Here is a 21,061-nt window from a genome sequence, read left to right as displayed (position 1 = left end):
CCACACTGCCACTCTGCCACGAGTTGCAAAGTAATTTCGTGTGTGTCTGAAATTGAGCAGCGGGCAGCCAATGTCCCCCCTCCCCACCCCTTTTTTTCCACAGCCCCTGGTGTCCCCTCTTCAATTTCCTCCCCGCTTTCAAGCGTTTCACTTCAGGCAAAAGACTGTGTGGCTCGGAGGCAGAAATTCAGCGAAGTTAGCAACTTTCCTAGGCCAGCAGCAGGCAAAAGCTGGTAGCCAAAGGAGTTTGGAGCCAGGCGAGGATGCAGAATACAGAATACAGAGGGGTTACACACAAAGAAATAAGTCCACACAAGTACGAGTATTCAGCACTCATTTCTGCAGCTCGCAAGGTCACACTGCGAGTGTGGTGTGCCCAGGTAACAATAGGAGGCAAATGAATTAGGGTCTCAAGCAACCCTTCCAATTAATATTTCAATTTATCTGCTTTTCAATGGCTTTTCCACGTGTACCAGCAAAAATGGAAGCTTGCGGAAGCTCATTACGCGCACCGCCAAAAGGGGAAAAAAACACACACAAAATCGTAGGACACAAGGCAAGGAAATCTCGCACATGGATATATGGCAAAACCCCTTCGCTTTTCACCCCCCCACTCCCACACACACGTGGCCATAATAAGAGTGGAAATTGCTTTCTATTTGCAATTTTGATGCCCAGGACCAAGACGTAAACGAGAACTGAGCACTGAGCACTGAGCACTGCGAACTGAGAGCTGAGAGCTGGCTGAGTGAAAAGGAAGGCGGGGAAAATGGCGGGAAAAGTCAAAGTAGCGCGTGCCTTTGTCATAAACTAATTATTATAATGTAAATCACACACGCAGAGCCCACTTCTAACGGCAAGCAGCCTCCAATCCGCACATCGGACGGATGATAATGAGCTAATCCTGCATATTCATGAGCGGAAGCAGGTGGTAATGAGGGGGCGGGGCGGGCGGAAGTTAGGCCGCAGTGAGTCGGGAAATTCTTCAGATGCACTGTGCGAAAACACACACACGAATTGGGTCAGCCAGTCTCGCATTATGTTTCCACTTAGAGGTTTACGAGTATTTCATTTAAATGCTAATTCAATACTCCCAACTACTCTCAATGAAGTTAAATGTTAGTTTTGGGGGGGGGATTAAAATACCTCCAAAAACCACGCTGATGAGGAGAAAACCAAGCCGATCGATCTATCGTCCCCCCTCACTTTCTTTTCCCCCTCCTCCGCCCTGCTCTTTGCGGAGGATTGCGTGTTTGAGCGAAAAAAATACAGAAACCGGGCCAACAGAAACTGCAAACGCGGAATGGAAATGAAAATGGAGATGGAGATGGTCAAAATTAATGACATCAAAATTAGGCAGGCAGACAGGAGAAGCAGAAAAAGATTGCATTGCTAAAAACCTGGGCGAAATATTGGGGGGTACTGGTATTTGGTATTTTATCGGGCGAACTCACAGCGCACAGCTGCACAAAATCGCAGGCGAGTGATAAACTTTGGCAACTTTACGACTTCATTAATAAAATTGAAAACTGTTAACTGGGCTGACTGTCTGTACGTTGGCAATTAAAATTGCCAGAAAATTGGGTTAAAATGCCAAGTAGTCGGCGCAATTTTGGCCAAATCTTGTTGACTCAATCGCCGGTAAGCGGCGATGGAAAATTGCTGCCCGTCTGTTGTCTGTTGGCCAATGATTTGCACTCACTCAAGAAATCACAACTCACATCGCAGCCAATCGAATTTGTATTCTTTTCGGTGATTCGGTGTGAAAACTGAATTTCCAGTTTAGTGTTTTTTTTAGGTTCTTAGAAATGAAAATGTGAAACAAAGCTGGAAAACTTGCCAGAGATTTTCCGAAAGGTGTTAATGTGCGAAGTTGTGGAACAAAAATTAAGAAAATGGACCAAAGTGGGCGAACTGTTTGGGGTGGCTGCGATGTTCGGCAAGAGTTTTTTCGGGAAAAGCTGATGAAAAGCTGCAAAAAATCAAAGTCATGACCGGGCGAGGCAAAGGAAAAACTCTCGGGTTCGGAAAAAGTTTGGAATTATTTTGCACTTCCTGCAGGAAAATCCCTTTGCAGAGTGGGAAATCTTTTAGAGAGCTCTTACCCAAAAGAAAACTTAAAGCCACACGTTATTTTTACTCGAAATAAATCTATACTTTCTTGGTTTTATTTGCATGGCGAAATTCACTTTAATTCACTTATAATACACACATTTACAATCGCTTTTTTTATTGGTTTTAATGAAGCATTTGTTTGATGAAACAAAAAATGGAGAGAAAATAAATTTAGAAGCGCACCTGTTCGTTTCTGCATTTCCGCACCGCTTAAAAAATCAAGACCGAATGCCATGACATTTGGGATTCAGCTTTTGACCGGAACCAAACGTTTACGACTTGGCCACTTCTGCATTAATATTAACCACAGTCTGGATATAGAAGCTCAATTGCAAATTGGCCCCCTTTGATGACCTTGCTAATGCCAGTCAAATGTTTTCCGATTTTCCATTTCTCCCATTTCCCCCATTTCCCATTTTCCATTTCCCATTTCGCATATTTCATTTTTCCGATTCCCCGACATCTTGCTGCAGTAGTGAGTGCCGTGTGATTAATACAATGGGGCATGCCACGCCATGCCACCGAGTAGTTGCGAACTGCGAACTGCGAACTAGTTTCCCAGTTCTCCACATTCGAGTATTTGCACCGTTAGACGTTGCAAGTTGCTCGTTAGACAGGTGGAAATGGCAGTCAGTCAGTCAGTCATTTTAGTCATTCAGTCAGTCAGTCATTTTAGTCATTCAGCCAGTTGGTAAGTAAGTAAGGCGGCGGTACAGATATTCATTGTCCCACATGAATTATTTAGTTGCTGCTCTGATTGGATGTACTCGTACACACATATATAGGATATATAGTTTGGTATACATTATACCTGTGGCCCTGCGAAAGACGCCACATCCAAATTAAACACAACGCGTGGCATGTAATTTTGTGGCCATTCCGTGGCCTCTTCGCTACTCAACTACTGCGACTATGGACTTTCCAAAAATGCAGCTGAAACTGTCAAAAAAGAGGGCAAACTCTTAGACGAATATAAATATATACATATACATATATACTAGTGGCTTCATTTATTATTCATTCATAAGATACTAAGATACCAAACCAATTGTAATATTAACATTTAACGTGATATTCCTGCTTATTTTTTTTCTAATTTTCCATGGGCGGGGGTCTTGGTGAGGGTATGTAAAATGCGGATAAACACAAGTGGGCTATGCCCCGTCCTCTGCCACTTTTCCGCCTGCCCATGGGCGAAGTCAACTCGAGTCAACTCAACTCAATTGCTTTGGCAACTTGACGCAGGGCCGTGCACTTGACGATGACGCCCTGGGATGCCGATGCCTACCAATGTCCAAGAAGTGGGGGAGGGGGGGAATTTCAGTGTGGAAAAGCCAGAAGAAAACTCTGGTTGCCACACCCGCTGTCGCCCCGTCCCTGTCGCTCCGCCTTTTGTTGCCTATTTTAAGGCATTTCCTTGCAGGCCGCTTTGAAAAAGGAAACTCGTCGCGTCATTGTGCGATGTCTTTTTATTTTTTAGCATACCCATTAATTTCGCTCGCAATTGGAGGGGTCCATTAGGCAATCAGGCTATTAAGTCAAATATAATACATATTTTACATTTTAAGCTCAATGAGTTTGCAAATGTTTAATATAGATTGCTTTTCTAGCTTTTTTCCCAATTCTGTAGACTGGATTCTGGATTGCTGGGTGCCTCAATATGTGTTTCCCTCTGGTTGACAACTTTTCCAGAGTGTGTGGGTTTCCTTTTTTTTTATTGTATTTCCTCCTGGAGGGGAGGGGAGGGAGATGCCGTTGCCACAGGCAAAGCTGCTGGTCTTTTTTCTCTTTTCGATGCAGCCGCAAATGCAGATGCAGATGGAGGGCACATGCCTTTGACTATTTTTAGCGGGCGCTGAGCTGAAAACAATGCTGGCGACTTCAAGTGGCCCACACCCCAGACATGCATAAAACCCAAACCAAAAACAAAAAAAAAAAAGAGAGACTGAATACAAAAAGGAGGGAGAACCAGGAGCTAGTGGAGCAGGAGCAGGAGCAGGAGCAGCAGCAGCAGCAGGAGCATCAGCACAAGCGATTGACCTCAGAGTTGCGACTTAATTACATTGGCCACTGTCGGTGGGGGATACAACTTTGGATTTGCAGGGCGCAATGTGAAAGGCTTTTCCACTCGGAAATTAAATTTCCCGAGCTTGATGGCTGTTCCATTGAATTAACAGCTGAGTGCAGGCAGCCGAAAACAAAAAATTGCAAAATTTAACAACAAAAAAAGGGATAAAATTGAAACGGAAAACGGATAACGCAAATGGGATAAAGATGCACCGCATATGCGTTGAAATGCCAACATGAAAAAATGGACTTGCCAAATTTCAGTAAACTGCAAAGTGCTATTTTTTTCCTATTTATTTTTCATTTTTTGCGTCGCCATGCCAGGCTGACATTAATATAAATTGCCTCGCTTAGTTATTCAGTTCGACAATGGCTGTCAAAAAAAAAAAAAAAATGAAGAAGGTGACCTCGCTAGCACAAAGGCGCCCTCTGCCGGCGAGCGCGCAGCATTGAATAATTAAATTAACAATAGTTGTTGACACTTTTCATTGATTTGACACTCGTGACATCTTTCTCGCTACTAACTCCGCTGACAGCCATGCAGATTTTCCGTTTTAAAATTCGGCAAAAAACGCTGGTAAGCTCTCTTGCAAAATGTATAATTTGAATAATAATAATCACCAGCAGATAACTTTATGGAATTTCGTATTTATTATACTCATTCAATTATTACTTTGCCTTCAAAATAGCTTGCCCTATTTCTGAAAATCCATATCACTTGGCCGCCTAATTAAAAATCTTTAAAACGCCCATTTGAGGCGAGGCGAGGCGAGTGGAGTTCCAAGAGCCATAAATTATGAGCAACTCGTCGCTGCAGTTTTAATAACCCCCTTATCGCGATGATATTTCCGTCAACACCCATGGAGCGGGTGAGCCGGTGAGAAGATATCGTAGATGTCTTATCGCCAAAACGTTTTGTAAACTGTTTGCATTCGAAACGAAGTGGAAGTATAGCACATACATACATACGTACATATGTACATATGTACATAGTAGATAAAGAGCAACAATCGTTTTGTTTAATTTGCGGGAGGAGGAAGTGCAACAATTGCGAAATGCGAGTTTTCCCCGCTTTTCCTCGCTTTTCATCGTTTTCAACGCCTCACAACTGGCGTTTCGATTTCAATTTCCATTTCCATTCCACTGGGTGTTGTTTTTATGGCTTTTATGGCTGTTATTTCTGTTGGTTTCTTTTCGTTTTATCGGAGCTGGAGCTGCATTTGGTCTCTTTGTGGGTTTTCTCGCTCTTTTTTTTTCTGTGTGTGTGTGCTTTTTTTTTTTTTTAGTTTATTTATTTATGATATTTACACACAGCAAACAGCAACGCCACAACAACTGTTCAATCTGTGACATGGTTTCACTTTCATTGGCTCTCTTATCAGCTGAACGAGTTTTCCTTTCTGGTTATTGTTGTTGGCGGCGCTCTTTTGTTTTTTATTTTGGTTTTTTTTTTTTCATTTTAATATTATGTATTTATATTTTACCGACAAAGTGGCGTAAATGCAGTGGCAGATGAGTTTCCAAGCTTTTGGTGTCGTTCCCAATTGGCAATTGCAATTTGCATAAATTGTCCGTTCGTTGTCAGCTGTCGTCACTGCAATTTGTGGACATTTTTATTAAAAACAAAACAAAACAAAAGTGCCGCCAAGAAAAAGTCCGAAAAATAACTGATTTTTTTTGTTGTGTTGCGCTATAATTATGGCCAACAACATAATTTATGTGGCAGCTGAGCGAGGATGATGAGCAGGAGAAGGAGAAAAACTACAAAAGCCAATATGGCTTTAATAAAATAATAAGACACAGAGTAATAAGTGATCATAAACGTTGCGGGCAATGCAGTACACTTCAAGAAAATAATGGAAACATGTACTCGTATGAGCAGTTAAAATTTCATAACTGCTTCGATCGAACGTACGCTGTAAGGGCCTAGATTTTCGCTCAGTGCATCAGGTGGCAGCTGAAAGTCGAGTGCTTTATTGGCCGTGCTTGTTGTCAATTTGCGGATGGCCAGTGGCCAAGAATGCGCCGCAGTTCAAAGTGAAAGTCGTCGTATCTCACAGGTGTCTGCCCCCCTCTCACCCTCTTACCCCCCTCGGCCCACAGCACTGGGCCTGTTAAAGGCCAAACAAAAAAGGGCGGCCAGAATGCAGCCAAATCTCTTGCCTCATTTCTAAGGCACACTTTCACGGCAGCCAAAACGAAGAAATGACACGAACCGAGATGGATAAGCCAAATGCAGAACAGTAAATTCTTTGGGAAATCTTTGGAAAAATTCATAATAGGTAAAAGCCTATTTCCCTTTACAGTAAACATTAAACAAGTTAGACACGTTTTCCATTGCTGAAAGAAACTTGGCTAACGGTCGACTTGGAAATGCATTTTTCTTAATTAACCAAACTGTTTGTTAAAACGTAATCAATAATGTTTGTTATTAAAGGATTTATCTGATATGTATGATTATATTGAAGCTATAATAATGTATGTAATGTAATTTATGATTGCTGCCTGCAATATTACACATTTTCTATGTTTTCTTTCCCACAAATATTTGTTTACAACTTCAAGCACAATTGGCCATATGCTTTATTACCAACATCAACTTCCATGTGTGTAAGTCGAAACCCATCGGAAGTTGGGTCTTTGATCTGATTTGGATTGGTTTGGTTTTCCATTTCCATTTCCCCGTGTTTATCTGTAGAGATATATATATTCATTTCTGTATTTTTGCAGTGCGTGAGGGCGGCGGTGACTTCCCTGTTATTATATAACAATCGCAGAGGGCAGCAGGCGCAGACAACAAACGGATCGTAAAAGGCATCATCGAAATGCATTTCCATGCCCAGCATTTTCCCCCGCTTCTCCTCGCTTTTCCTCGCTTTTTCTCGCTTTTCCTCGCTTTTCCGATGCGGTTACTTGGGTGGTTCCGAACCAATCTCAACCGATTCAATCCCATCCCATCCCATCCTATTCCATCCGATCCGAGACACGCAGTCTGCTGTCGTCTTCAAAGCCATATATACATATATATATCTATATCTTTTTGTATATTTTCCTTCTTTTTTTTTTGCTTGGACTGCCCTTTGTTTACCCTGCTTGATTTGCTTACTCTAGTCGCTGGTTGCCTCGACATCACGGCTTGTGCATAATTCCCGCGATGGAAAGTGGCACCCACTACAACACAACAGCACAACAAGAAAACCCAAGATCGTATTAAGTTTCATGTTTGCAGCTCCAAGTTTAAGTTTATTACCATATCTATTTCGCCTTTTGATTGTGATTTCAATTTCCTTGATTGAAGTACATACGTTAGCCGATTCCAATTAGTTGAAGTTTAGTGTTAGTGTGAAACATATAAGAGGATTATTTGCCACATTTTAGTTTTTATGGGACTCAAGTTGTTTTAATTTGATTGAAAAATGTTATAGAGATTTGATATATATTTATAGTGCCTTGATGTTGTTCAAGTTATAGTTTTCTGTAACTCATAATTCCCGCTGGCCACTTCCTTTAATTTCATTTCGATCACCGCCCGATCGATCGATGTGATCAGCAACTATATATATTATATTTTGGCTCGGGGCTACCTCGTTTCTCTTAATTAGCAAAATCGTTCTCACATTTCCGGAACAATGCGGGCAAACGGAAACGAGGGGGATGGGGGGGTACGAATGACACATCCCAATCTGAAATCGCATTAGCGCGTTTAAAGGGGACCAAAAAATGCCGGGCAAGAACTAATGCCATAAATATTACCACATTTTTTGTTTATTATTTATTTATCCATTTTGGCAACAGGTTAAGCGAGCGGCAAACTCGTTTCGAGATCTATTAAAAGATGCCGAGTAAGACCAACAAAAATTGGAGGGGAGGCAAAAAAAAGTAAACGAATACAATGTATTGCTAATATTCATTAATGGCTTTGTAGCGACTGCGACACATTTGCCAAACTTCTGTCGTTAATGTGCACAGATGATACCCTGTGAGGGAACATTAGTCCTAGTTTTAAGGGTATGCTGGGTTCTTTGGAACTTGGAAGTTAGTTCTGACTAAATCTTTGTTGCTACTATATCTTGTATTCGAATAATTTGGCAGCCTCTAAGAAATACCTCTGGTTGTGGACTTGTTAGATTTATTTCGCAAGTGATCTGAATAGCAGGGTATTGCACAGACTATTTCTAGATACTTTTCTTTTCTGCTAATCCTATCTTACAGTTTGATGACATTGCGTGGAAGCTGCCAACGGTAAGAACGGCAACAATAAACCAGAAATTTTATGATTGATTCCCCGTCTCTGTCGCCGCCGAAGCGACCCTCTCTTTCGCACTGTCTGGCGACATGTGGCGGTGGCAATCAAAAGATTGCAACACGCACCGCCGATGACGATTACGCTTACGACGATGATGATCATAATCATGAAGATGATGAAGATGTTGATGGTGCTAATGATGATAATGATGAAGATGTTGATGATGATGAGGATGATGGTGACGCTGATTATGAGGATGGCACGCACAGGCGACAAACTTGACCTTAATTCGCTGCCTATCGCTTGCCTATCGACTCGGCAAACACTAAAAAAGTAATAATAACACTGCGTGTGGGGGCTGTCAAAAAAAGAGAGAAGACAAAGAAAGAAAGAAAAAAAAAGAAGAAAAAAGAAGAAATTGCCACATTAGTGGGCCACTTAACCTTTATGGCTCGTGCAGAAGACACCTGTGTGCCACCTGAACCACCTAAAGTCCACTTGAAAACCACCTGAAAACCACCTTAAAACCATCCAAGCCATCCAAACCATCCAAACCCTCTGAACGATCTGAACCACCTCCGTCTGCAACTGCTGTCAACGTCAAAGTCTCTTGAGAGATTTTAAGGGCGAAATTCAGACGGTTTAGCTTGCCAGCATGTGGTCAAATGCAATAAAAGAAATATATGTATATATATACAATATATATATGTATCTATGTACATTGTACAAGTTAGGGCCCAGAAGCTATGTAAACGAATGAAAAGTGTAACGCACAACCTTGAACGAAAAACGAAAAAAAGATACTAAGTTGTGCAATCCTCAACAAAAAGAAATAAATAAATCGGGGAAAATGTAACGCAGTGGGTGGTGGCTGATTTTGTAAAAAGAATTTCGTTTGGCGATAAAAACATAAACAAATACCCGAGTGGCGCCACCAATAAACAAAAATACAACGAAGCGTTAAATGAGAGCAACAATGCGAGTGATAATTCAAAATGTCACTATCTAAGTATCTAAGTATCTATGAGATACAGTGTGCTCTTCGAGGCATAAATTAGACAAGGTGCGCAGCAAATGAAATACAATAGTTTGTTGATATGAACTGTAACGCTTTTGAATGGGCTTGAATCTAAAGCTGATTTTGTTACTGCTTTGGTTAATTAAACACCTCCTAATTAACATAATTATTAGTGCTTTTGGGATAAATACCTATTACATTTGCGAGAGTTGTTCTTAGTGCAGCAATCACTGTGCATTTCCTTGCTTTTTTTTCCATCTTATCAGCAGTTGCCAGTCATCTATACCTACATATATATATCGCATATATCGCCGATCGGAGCAGATGTTTTCTGACTCAAGTCGCACCGATTATCCGGCGCTGGCTGAGCAAACAACCATTCAGAAATTCAACAATTCAATGCAATTACTTAACATTCGTCAGTCGCGTCGAGTTGAGTCGAGTCGAGTCGACTTGACAACACGTTGCAGCAACCGTTTACTTTTCTCATTTCAATCTGGTTGTTGACTTTGAAAGTTGCCGCCACTTGGGAGACGCCTTTCTGGCATGAAGGGGATAAAGGGGGTTGAAGGGGGTGAAGAGGGGGTCTGGTGACTACCTGGTTTTTACCTGGCCATTTCACCAAACATGTCGAGTCAACAATGCAACAAATCGCTTATCGATTAACAATCATCGATGCTGCAGGTGCGTGAGCAGCTTGAACAATAAAAATGCAATTGGCATTGATCGCCGTTCGATTGGGCGAGTCGCCTTTCAACATCAATCAACAAACTCAACAAAATCCACAAAATTGGGGAATAGCTAATAAATAGCAATCGTAAATTCAACTGCACGACTTTTCACAAAATAGTGGGGGTGTGAAAAGCACTGAGATATATATCGCGCCTTAAGTAGGTAGATAAAGCAGCTAAGGAATCTAGTTCCTGATAATTAGTTAGTTAATAAGTTAGTTTAGATGTATTCAAACATGTGTAGTTATTACTACAATTTCGAATGTTCAATTTAGTTTGCAAATGATATATATTTTTAGATTTCGATTTGCTATCCTAACTTACACTTGCTTAGCTCAGTGTAAGCCACATTCTCCGCAATCAGTGGGCCTAATTGAATTGGTAAACGCTTTGCCAAAGAGTTCAAAACTCCAACGGGCTGAACACAGGCCGCAGATAATTAGCATAATTTTCCAACTTCTTGCAGCCGAACATGTTAAATCGATGCGCTAAATGAGCAGACAAACTGTTTTAACTTGCCTTTTGGCCTGGACTTTAAGCCAGGTCATTGGTAATGGCCGGGGAATGGCTTCATTAGCCGGCTCCATGAAATATGCAAATGCGACATTTTCCACATCAGATGATCCCCACCAAGACTTGCTCACACTTACATAAAACCCCAAAAAGTCGGCAAGATCATGACATAATTCACAATTAATGAGCAACGCGTAGGCTCAGAAAAAAAAGAGGTGTGCAAGCCAAGAAATCATGTCAATTTCCAGGTTCACAAAAACTATATCACTCCAGGTGGCGTAGACAAAAAATAATAATATGCAAAGTACCATAGTATTTACACGGGGAAAGAGGTGAACTCATTTCCATTAACAAGGGCAGTTAGTTAGTGTAACTGTAGCGCTGTGTGCAATAAACAGCACAACAGATTTCTAGTAGCCAGTAAACATTTATTAATGGCTTCATGGGAAATGGGTCAATTGAAAATGTTTGAATTAATTTCAAATACTAATGAATCAATAGCGCTGAACATACGTTAGATACTTTCAGAGTTCAACCTTTACGTTCAACTTTTAAATCCTCATATTAAATTAGAAGCAAATTCGAAGCTTTAAATCCCCTCGACTCATTTGGTGAACTAGCAACTGCTTTAAGACAAAGCAAACTTAATTTGTGTGGTCCAAAAATAGCAACAGAGAAACAACTAATTAGATTGAGCCGCCTCAGCACTTTGGTTTGGGCTTCTCTGGTTTTCTGGCCAGGATGCGGATGAGCATGAGGATGCGGTTGAGAATGAGCATGAGGATGTAGATGTAGATGTGGATAATATAGTCAATGTCTGTCAGTGTCAGTCGCCGGAGGTTTGAGGTTCGAGATGCCCTGGCCCAACTGCTTAGCCATGTAAATGGGATAAATATTTGAGTTTGGGATCAGGACCCGAAAAACTGGACGACGACTGAACCGACGGCCAGATGGGCCAAGGTCACGGGTCTGGGTTGAAAGTACAATGGGGTACATCAGTGTGAGGAATGGCCCACGACTTTAAACATTCTAGATATACCATTTCAGAACTAGTTCTACTACTTCCTACCCTTCCACTAGTTGATTATTTTCTTTATATCCATTTAAAACTTAATCTTTTTTCACTTTAAATAAATTGCAGTTCCAAAGAGCACATTCCCCTCCAATATCTTTCTTTATCGGCAGAGCACAGACACATTATCTCCATGTGAAGCCACCAACCAATCCGCCATCGTCAGCGATTTGGAGTGGAGCACCCTTCGGGCTAATTAGTCTCATTATAAGTCAATTTCTCAGCGATTTAACTCAAACTAATTTCCACTGGGCTGCTTGCTTGGCTGACTTAGGTATGTACATATGTACCAGGCCTCGGCAGCAAAATACAAACAAGCAGCCAAAAATATTGGCTAGTAAAAGGTGGTCGACCGACCAACTGACTGGGTTTCCCTGCGGCTGTTGGCTGTAAAATGTAAAATAATTTCAAATTATGCCTAATATAGAATTGTGTGCTCCGCGGAGAACTGGGCTTGTAATTTGTAATTTTAGAAAATGGTTACAGCATCGCTGCTGCTGCTGCCTAACCCGCCATTAAATAGCACAAAATTATTACAAACGGGGCGAAAAAGTAAAGAAAAATCCTTTAAGCTTTTCGCGGAGGGTTGGCGAAAAAAGGTAAATTTAGCCAGCGAAATTACTGTGTTCAGTTCTGCAAATTAGCCAAGGAAAGTCGAGCCGAGTCTCTCGGCTATTTTTTTTTTTGGTTTTTTATTTTTTGTTTTTTGTGTTTTTCGGGGAAGTTGTAAGACCCGGCTTAGTTGGGTCGCCTTTGCCCGCTTTTCCCGCTTTTCCCGCATTTCAAGCGTGGCTCGTAATTGAATTTGCCTCCAGTTTCGGTTTCTGTTGCTGTTTCTGTTTCGGTTTCGGTTCCCCCGTGAATTTTTACCGAGTGCGTGGCTCGCGACAAACAATTAAAACATTGCGCCTAACGCACCCACAAAACCAAAAAAAATAAATAAATGTAGAGAAATGTACAAAAACGCTGAAGGAATGTTCTTGGAACTTCAGCGAACTGAAATGACAAACGTTGGGGTAGTGAAACATCTGAAATTAATGAGAATGGCACACATGGAGCTATGTTTTAAATGGGCAACGGAGTTGGAGGAATATTCAAAGTTTTTTTTGGTAGAAGGTGAGCAGATTCCATGGCAAACTGAAGCTTGGGTCACGAGCTCAATTAAGTACTGAGAGAAAATTATGAAAGCCTCATGTAGAATGCGATTGTTCTGCGCACGTGACTAGAATTCAGTTGAAGTCATTTTAAAATGTGTGTGCAAAACCAAAGGAATCTTTTCCCAACATGTAGGCTAACTGCTTTTTAAACTCTTTATATATTTGCCCTTTTTATGCAGGCTCTTAGATTAGATTTTCTAAATAGTACGACTTTATTTCCAGTGTGTGCAATACCAGGTTGTACGAACCAAAATAGAAAAACAAAACCCAAAAGCCAAATAGACCATGACAATGTTGTCTCAATGTTGTAAAGGAAAAACGAGAAAAAACCCGCGTATGTTTTTTTTTTTTTGTTTTGGGTGTGTTCTATTCTATAAAACCGAACCCAAACCCAAACCCAAACACAATCCCCTGCCTCGAAAGCCAACACACATGACTTTGGGTAGTTAACTAAAACTCATCCAAGTCCATGCAAATGCGTATCCAGGGGGGTTCAGCCCCACGAAGAAGGTCTTTAATGTGTGTCGCAGAGGCGGCGGTTACAAGGGGGGCTTACAAGGGGGGCAGGTCAGGCGAGTTCGGGGGAAATATCAGTTTTCAAATGCGCAAACATTTAGACGTGCCAAACGACAACGAAACGTGGCCAATGCGTTGCGTCAAAAATGCAGGGGAGTTACGGATATTGGGTTGAATAACGGGGCAGAAGAATGTAAGCAGGTGCGTAATGCGGTCGCTGTGATAGCTGCATATAACGCCAAAGTACAGGCTGCGTTCACTAAGACAAACGGTACAGTTAATAGATGATAAATAAATAAAAAATGCTGCAAGTTGTAAAAGTTGCAGTCTGAGGGAGTTTCTAAATCTTCAACAAAAAGAAAACAACAGCTAAAAAAACTTTTATCTTTGAATTGATAAGTTACATTATAATAGTCATGTTTATGTTTATAATTGGTTATATTTCCAAGCTCAGATATATCACCTTTCTAGCAGTTCTCGTTAGCTAGGTTCCACTGCAGCCAGCTACCCAGTTTTCGTGGGCTTGGCTGCAACAAGTGAAAAGAGGAAGATAGCGAAAGAGAAAGGGGAAAGGGCGAGAAAGAGATAGACATAGAGATAGACATAGAGATAGAGATAGAGATGGACTCAAAAGCTACGGACAACTGTTGACACACGTTGCAGTTCGGCTTAATTAAGATAACCCCGCTGTGTTTACTCAACGCCGTCGGATTAGCTGTGTGGCGCCATCTGGCGGCGTCGCTGGGCGATGAGGGAAAGTTGTCAAATGCAAAAAGGCGGCGACAATAAAATTAATTACTTGCTCAACGAATTGATAAGCTATGGTTTCAGCTAATAGCCCATAATAGAGGCTAAAAGGATTTCATTTAGTAAACAAATACAAAAAAGGCTAATAAGTAATATTTCTCAATAAAAAATAACAGAAAACCATATACACTTTGTCAGCCAGCTAATTCCATTTAATAGCCAGCCATGAAGGTTAAGGTAGCCGCCCTTCGCGCCATTGACTCGACTCACCTGCAATGACACACAAGCAGAAGAAGAAAGATTGTTAATTAGTTTCCCGCAAAACAGGTAAATTGGTATTTAAAATGCAAGGTCTTCGCAAAGTTGAGACACTCAATTATCCTTCCCCCAAACAACCTGCCAATTATGGCATTATGGCATTATGGCATCCGCCCGCGCATTTTCCACTTCACTTTTAACTAAACGCCGCCCACTAAAAAAGATGCGTAGAAATCAATGGGGGGAAAACGCAAAGGCGGAGTCACAAAAACACAAAATACCAATAAAACATAAAACATAAACTCCGCCAAACGAAAGCGAAATTTTTCCTCTTTTGTTCGACGACTCGACTCGACTCGCTTTTTTCGGTTAATAAGATTAATTCGCAGTCGTCATCGAAGTCGCTCTGCCTAAGGCGCTTACAAAAATATCTTATGCTTTTCCCACATTTCATACCCAAAAACCAACAAAAAAAACCAAGAAAAAAAGGGGAGAGGAAAAACGTGGGCGACATGCAAATTGAATTGAATGGCATTGTTGTAAGGCGCAACATATGTCATGTCCAGATGTTTAAACAATTTGGTAGATACTTTGCATACACAGTGCGTTTCGCAACTGCAGTTCCAGTTTCAAATGTCCCCAAAGATAAGCAAACATATGTGAAAAGTGTGCTGGTGACAAACAAATTCCAAGGCTGTTTGCAGCACGATTGCAAATGTGTGAAATTCCAGGTATTCACATGCATATACCTTGTGATAATACTATTTACAATTGAAAGTAACCTTATTTTGGTTTGTAATTGTTGTAATATCCCGATTATATCCTAACGGTCTTGCACTTTTGGCACGCACTGTACGTGCACGGCCACCAGCTTCACATAAATAAGTATAAAAACCACTAACCAAAAAAAATTAATGACTTTGCCGCGGTGTGTCTCTTCGGTGTTTTAAATTTATTATTTAACTATGTATGCAGCGTTGACAAATTGCATTTCGTTTGGGATTTTCGTGCGTTTGGCCAGATTCGTTTCGGTTTCCATCTTTTTCATTTACAACTGCAACGCTGTAAAGAATTAATTACAAACAAAGCAACACTATGGAAACGGACAAAAAACTAAAATGCAAGTTGTTCGAGTGACTCCCACACGTCGAAACAGAAACAGCAACAGTCGCGACTCAAGAACGGAAAAGTAGTATTTAAAACCATTAAAAAAAAAAGTATAAAACGCCCCCGACGACATTGACATTGGAAGTTTGTCATAAACACGACACACGATCGAACTCAGATAAAGCAAATTGCGAAAACATGAAAAAGCGCAACTAACTTGACTTTGAATGGGCAGAAAGACAGACAAACGAGCTGCAATTGAATTCAGCATTTGATATTGATTGATCGCGGCTTAATTGTGGAAAAACGTTACAGGAAATGTTTCATAGTTATTGTTGTATAGATTGTACATTTAGAATTGGGAAAAGGCTGCCAAATGGTCACGTGTTTTCTCTTCAATTTCATTTTTCTACTATAAACGAAAGACATTTTTGAATGAGCTCAAATGGATACTGGGATACAGCATTGATGGCAATTATGCGGAATTTTCAGTGGCACGGGGTGCGGTGGGCGGACTCAGCGAAGCCAAAGACAATATTCAAATTAAATTCTAATTTAGTAGCTACTAAAGTTCGCAGTCAGCGCCAGCGGACGCCTCAAGTTGAAAGTGAATTTTAAGCGTTTTCGGTTTATTTCACCCAAACGTCGACGTCGACGTCGGCAGCGACAGCAAATTAAACGCTCATTAGCATATTCCAAAGTCGATACGCAAAAGGGGAGGGGCGGAAAAGGGGGCGGGGCGGTGCGGATGGGGCATGGAAATGGGACAGGAACCGGGATCCAAGATCCAAAAGGGAGCCCAAGCATGCGAGCCACACACGAAATCACCTCCCCAAGTCAAGTACAGCAAGCACTCGCTGCAACGCACTGGCACAGTACCATTATTCATATCCAATTTGAAAGCTGATTGTAGATGGAGCAGCTGCATCGTCTACCACCAGCTGGAAATTCTAATTTGGACACAAATATTTTGAAACACATTTAAATAGACTGAAAAGTAATCATAAATGGGAAACCCATTAAAATCAATCGTTCTCAAGCTTAAAATATTGCTAATTATACAAGCAATATGGATATTTTACAGTGCACGAAGGATAGAGACGCCTGAAGGGAGCAGAAAGAGATGGATAGCTGCGGCAGGAAGTGGGTTTCCCTGGGCGTGCGAAAGAGAGAGCTGCTGAGGGAGCGGGACGGGGCGAGAAAGCTGAGGCGGCAAAATAAATTAATTTGCTTCAACCGCTCACCTAAAGGAATATATATATAAATATATGTATATGTACACAAATATATATAGATATAAATGTATGCATACACATATATATCCCTTCCTACCATATGGCATATTTTTTTAGCAGGATGAAAAGGGAAAGGAAGCGGGCTGTCGCTGTCTCTTTCTCCCGAGTGCTTTTGCGGCCCCATTGCGTGTCATTCAATTTACATTAATTTAGTTGATGTTACACTCGCGGCAAACCGAAAGGGGGCGGCAAGTGGAGGCGTGGCCGCGTCAAAAGCAATTTGATTAGGCCAAGCTCAAGGAGGCGATGGAAGTCAAAAGCGAGTCAAGCGGATTGAAGACAGTTTGTCAATCACTCAAATGCAACGGGCAGGGAAAAGAAAAAAGAAAAAAGGGAAAAAGCCCGAGGAAAATGGGGAAAAAATAACGTCGGGATTAGTTGGGAAAATGTTTCATTAAAAACGGTAGAAGCCTGATGTGCATAAGTAAAAAGCAACATCCACACATAAATACAACAGCAGGTGAACGCATTTCGCTTTAATCCCATTTTAACCAAGCTGATTTGGTTAAAACACCGTTCACAATCTTGTTACCAATCCGTTAAAGGCTTAAATACATATCTGATTAGCCCAGATATCAGAAGTATTCGTTGTATTTACTCCAGTTTAAACATGACCGTGTTTTAGGTGTTGTTCGTTTTGAGCTGAGTTATTGGCAGCATTAGTCAAGCATATCAGTATCGAAAAATCGCAGGGGTCAATGGCTGACCCCACCACTTGCCACCACCCCCCACCATGACCCCCTTTCCGCAATTACCTGATTCAGCTAAATAAATAAAAACAAAATTCTGCGAAAATAGTGAGTGAGTGAGTGAGTGAGAGAATGAAGGGAGCTCCAAAGAGGGCTCCAGCAAAAAAGGGGGAGTTGTGTGGTAGACAGTCTTCTGCCAATTTCGACGGAACTCATTCGGATTCTTCGGAAATCCGTCGCTCAATCGACTGGAGCGGCAATCCGCGGATTTCGCGATTTCGTCAATGAAAGAATACACATACATACATATATATATCGTGATATATCGCGATATATAGTGAGTCATATGGTCAATCCCCCTGGACTAACAGTAAAGCGGACAGGGAAAACAAAAGGAAATTGTGTGAGCAGGGAAACATGAAGTATGTAAAATCGCAAAGGCAGGCGAAACTGAATGGGAAAATAAATCCCCAAAAAAGAGACAAATGAGTGACAAAAAGTGGGGACAAGTCAGCTGATGGATGCGATAAGAAAGTGGATTGAAATGGAATGGAATATGGAATGGAATGGAGAACGAGATAAGCAAAGATGGCGAGAAATAATGGAGGTACTCCCCCATTTTTTGAACCCTTTCACATTTTTTGCCCTTTCATGTTATCTCAACTCGCCTTTGGGTCAAAAGTCACTTTCAAGGTATGACAAAGTTTCATTGGGAATTTTCCGCATTTCCGTAGCATTGTACATTGCATTTCGTTCGGTTGGACGAACACAAATAAATCCACAAATTAAAACAAACTTTTCTAATGAAAAAAGTCTAAGGTACTAGTATCAACTTTGAAATGCAATAGTATTGCTCACATGGAAAATATACACCCACAAATTAGCACGGGCTTTTGTTATATGAGTGGTACAACTAACTAACTTTATATACGAAACAAACAAAAAAAAAAACACAAAAACGAAAAGTGGTTTAACTCAGTGTATGTATTAATGCACCGAAATGTGTATCCGATTTTAGGTTGATCCCAAAATGCACTTAGCCGCTGCCACTTGAACTCTGCCCAAATGTTAATTTTTTGCACATTATTTGCCGTTGCCATCGCTTCACTTTTATATATATTTATATTATATTTTTTTCAGATTTCTTTGCTGCGAGAGAGAGAGCTGCGAACAGATTTGAGTCAAGGACGTGACTTTTATAGCAAGTTTGCCCTTCGGCAGTTCAACTTGTGATTATTATGATGATGATGTAGCTACTTCTCTGGCTTCCCCGGAATCCCCGACTTCCTCATCCTCATCCTCATCACCATCCTCTTCCTCTTGCTCGGCCACCTACTCAATGGGTTAACAGTTGGGGTTTGTTTATACACCGATAATTGAAGGGGGTCTCCGGCCATCCATTCAAGTTCAAGTCGAAATTGAAACCAGTCGCAGTATTCGTATTCGTATTCGAATTCGTATTCATTTTATTGCACCTGCTGGCGAGTGACTCCCCATTGATGCTGATTGCGAATTTATCAAAAAATTCAAATTTCATTCGGTCTTTAATTGGGAATTTTTTGCGCCATATGTATGGCTGGCATTACATGGGTGTTTTTGTGCTCAATTGCTGGCTTTTTGTATATCAAATCCGTATAACATTTATCTCGTTTTGGCTTTCATTTATATTTTTGTCGAACTGCTTTAAAAGCTTTTAATTTAATCGGCAAATTTTTAATATTAACACATTTGTTGACCCGAATTTCGTGTACCAATTTGCTGTACCGAAATCGCTTGGTATTATATTTTCTATTATATTTTCCAGCATTTGTTGTATCTGGCATTGTGTTCACCTGGTTTATTGGGGCAGGTTCAAGTGATGGGTGCAGCTTTTCATTGTTGTGGAAAGGGAGTGCTAGTTGGTTAAAAAGGGTGCGGAGTTAAGGGCCTGCCCTCTCTTTCTCGCCATTTGCCATGTGCCTCTCTTTTGCTCGGCTTTTCCACTTTTCACATCCATCATCATCATCAATAGCGGAACTCCGCTTCAAAGGATGTTCTGGAATGTAATGGTAACTAACCAAGCGTGGTCACCAACCACATCGGGCGGTCTCTTTCACTCGGACAACACCCCTTCCTTTCTTTCTTTCCTTCCGACATTAGAGGCCAATTACATGCAGATTTGTTCGCTCCGAGTGAAACATTCGCGATAACACATGAAACCCATACAAAGGCATAAGCCATCCAAAGAAACAAGCTTCATGTATAAAAACACAAAAAAATATAAAAATACAACAAATCTGAACAAAAAATAGGATTTGCTATGATGTTTAGGTGCGCATTTGCTGTGGTTTTCATGAAAAGCTCTTGCATTTTCATCGCAATATTGTGGAAAAACCCCGTTTCCTTATTTTATACAGCCCAATTAGTGGACTATTGCAAATTGGAATTTTGTGCTTTTTGAACCTTTTCCAATTTTGGGTCAGGCCAAGAAAGTCGATCAATCATCACAAAATGGGGAAACGAAAAACGAAAACAAAGCCCGAGAAAAAAGAAATATTTCCCAATGCGTAGACAGCAATAAGTTAGTAGGTCTAATTAAGATCTGGCCTGAAATATATGGAAATAAAATAAAAGGCGGCATTTGCCAAAGCAGGAAAATATATCGAAAATGGACTAATTGGTTAGCCGAACAAAATCGAGACTTATAATTGGAATACGTAAGCAGGATTGCGTTTGTAGTTTACGCCGCTGATGAAATCGCATTTTATTATGTACGAAATGTAAATAAATTATTTATGTTATTATAGAAAAAGTGAGGGAAATATGGGAAATATCCGATTTAATCTTTCGCTTGCTGGGCAAATTTATGAAACTTCACTTCACTTTCTGACCTGATAAGAGTTCCCCGCGATTAACAATCTGCTGACACTTCCGTACAGCCAACTCGATGAACTTCACAAATTCAAAGCAGAATGCTCACTGCACTCTGAAAATATATATATATATATATATATATATGGAGATAAAGCTGACACCTTGGTAATCCCAGGAAGCCTTCGTCTCAAATTAGTGGGGGTCACGAGTACACCCATTAGATGATGCGGGGAAATCAGGGGAAATCGACATTAGTCCTTCGCTTAGTTCCCAAGAAAAAAGCACAAACACAAATAATAATAATGAGTGTGTGGGGCAGGAGGAAAAGAGCAAAAAATAAATGAACAAAAAGAAAACGAAGAACAGAGGAAAGCAAAAGCAAATGCGAAAAAAGCAAGAACTTAATACGCTTTAAATGAGTCGCAAACTGTCATAAAGTCGAGTGTCAAATGGGTTATCTGCCGATGTCTGGGGGCATAAAGAACCGACGCGTCGGCCAACGCAGAGTTCTCAAGATCACAGATCCGCGGATCGCCAGAGGAAAACTTAAGAAGGGAACCACATCACATCACAACACCACACATCACATCAGTATATATCCCCCCCTTGAAGCTTAAAACGCTCCGCGTTCAAGGTTAATTGTGCAATAATTTATGAAACTTTATGAAATGGCAAGC

This window comes from Drosophila teissieri, chromosome X (genome assembly GCF_016746235.2).
Source record: "Drosophila teissieri strain GT53w chromosome X, Prin_Dtei_1.1, whole genome shotgun sequence".
NCBI lineage: Eukaryota > Metazoa > Arthropoda > Insecta > Diptera > Drosophilidae > Drosophila > Drosophila teissieri.
The sequence above is the reverse complement of the archived record's forward strand: the minus strand, read 5'-3'. Positions refer to the sequence as shown.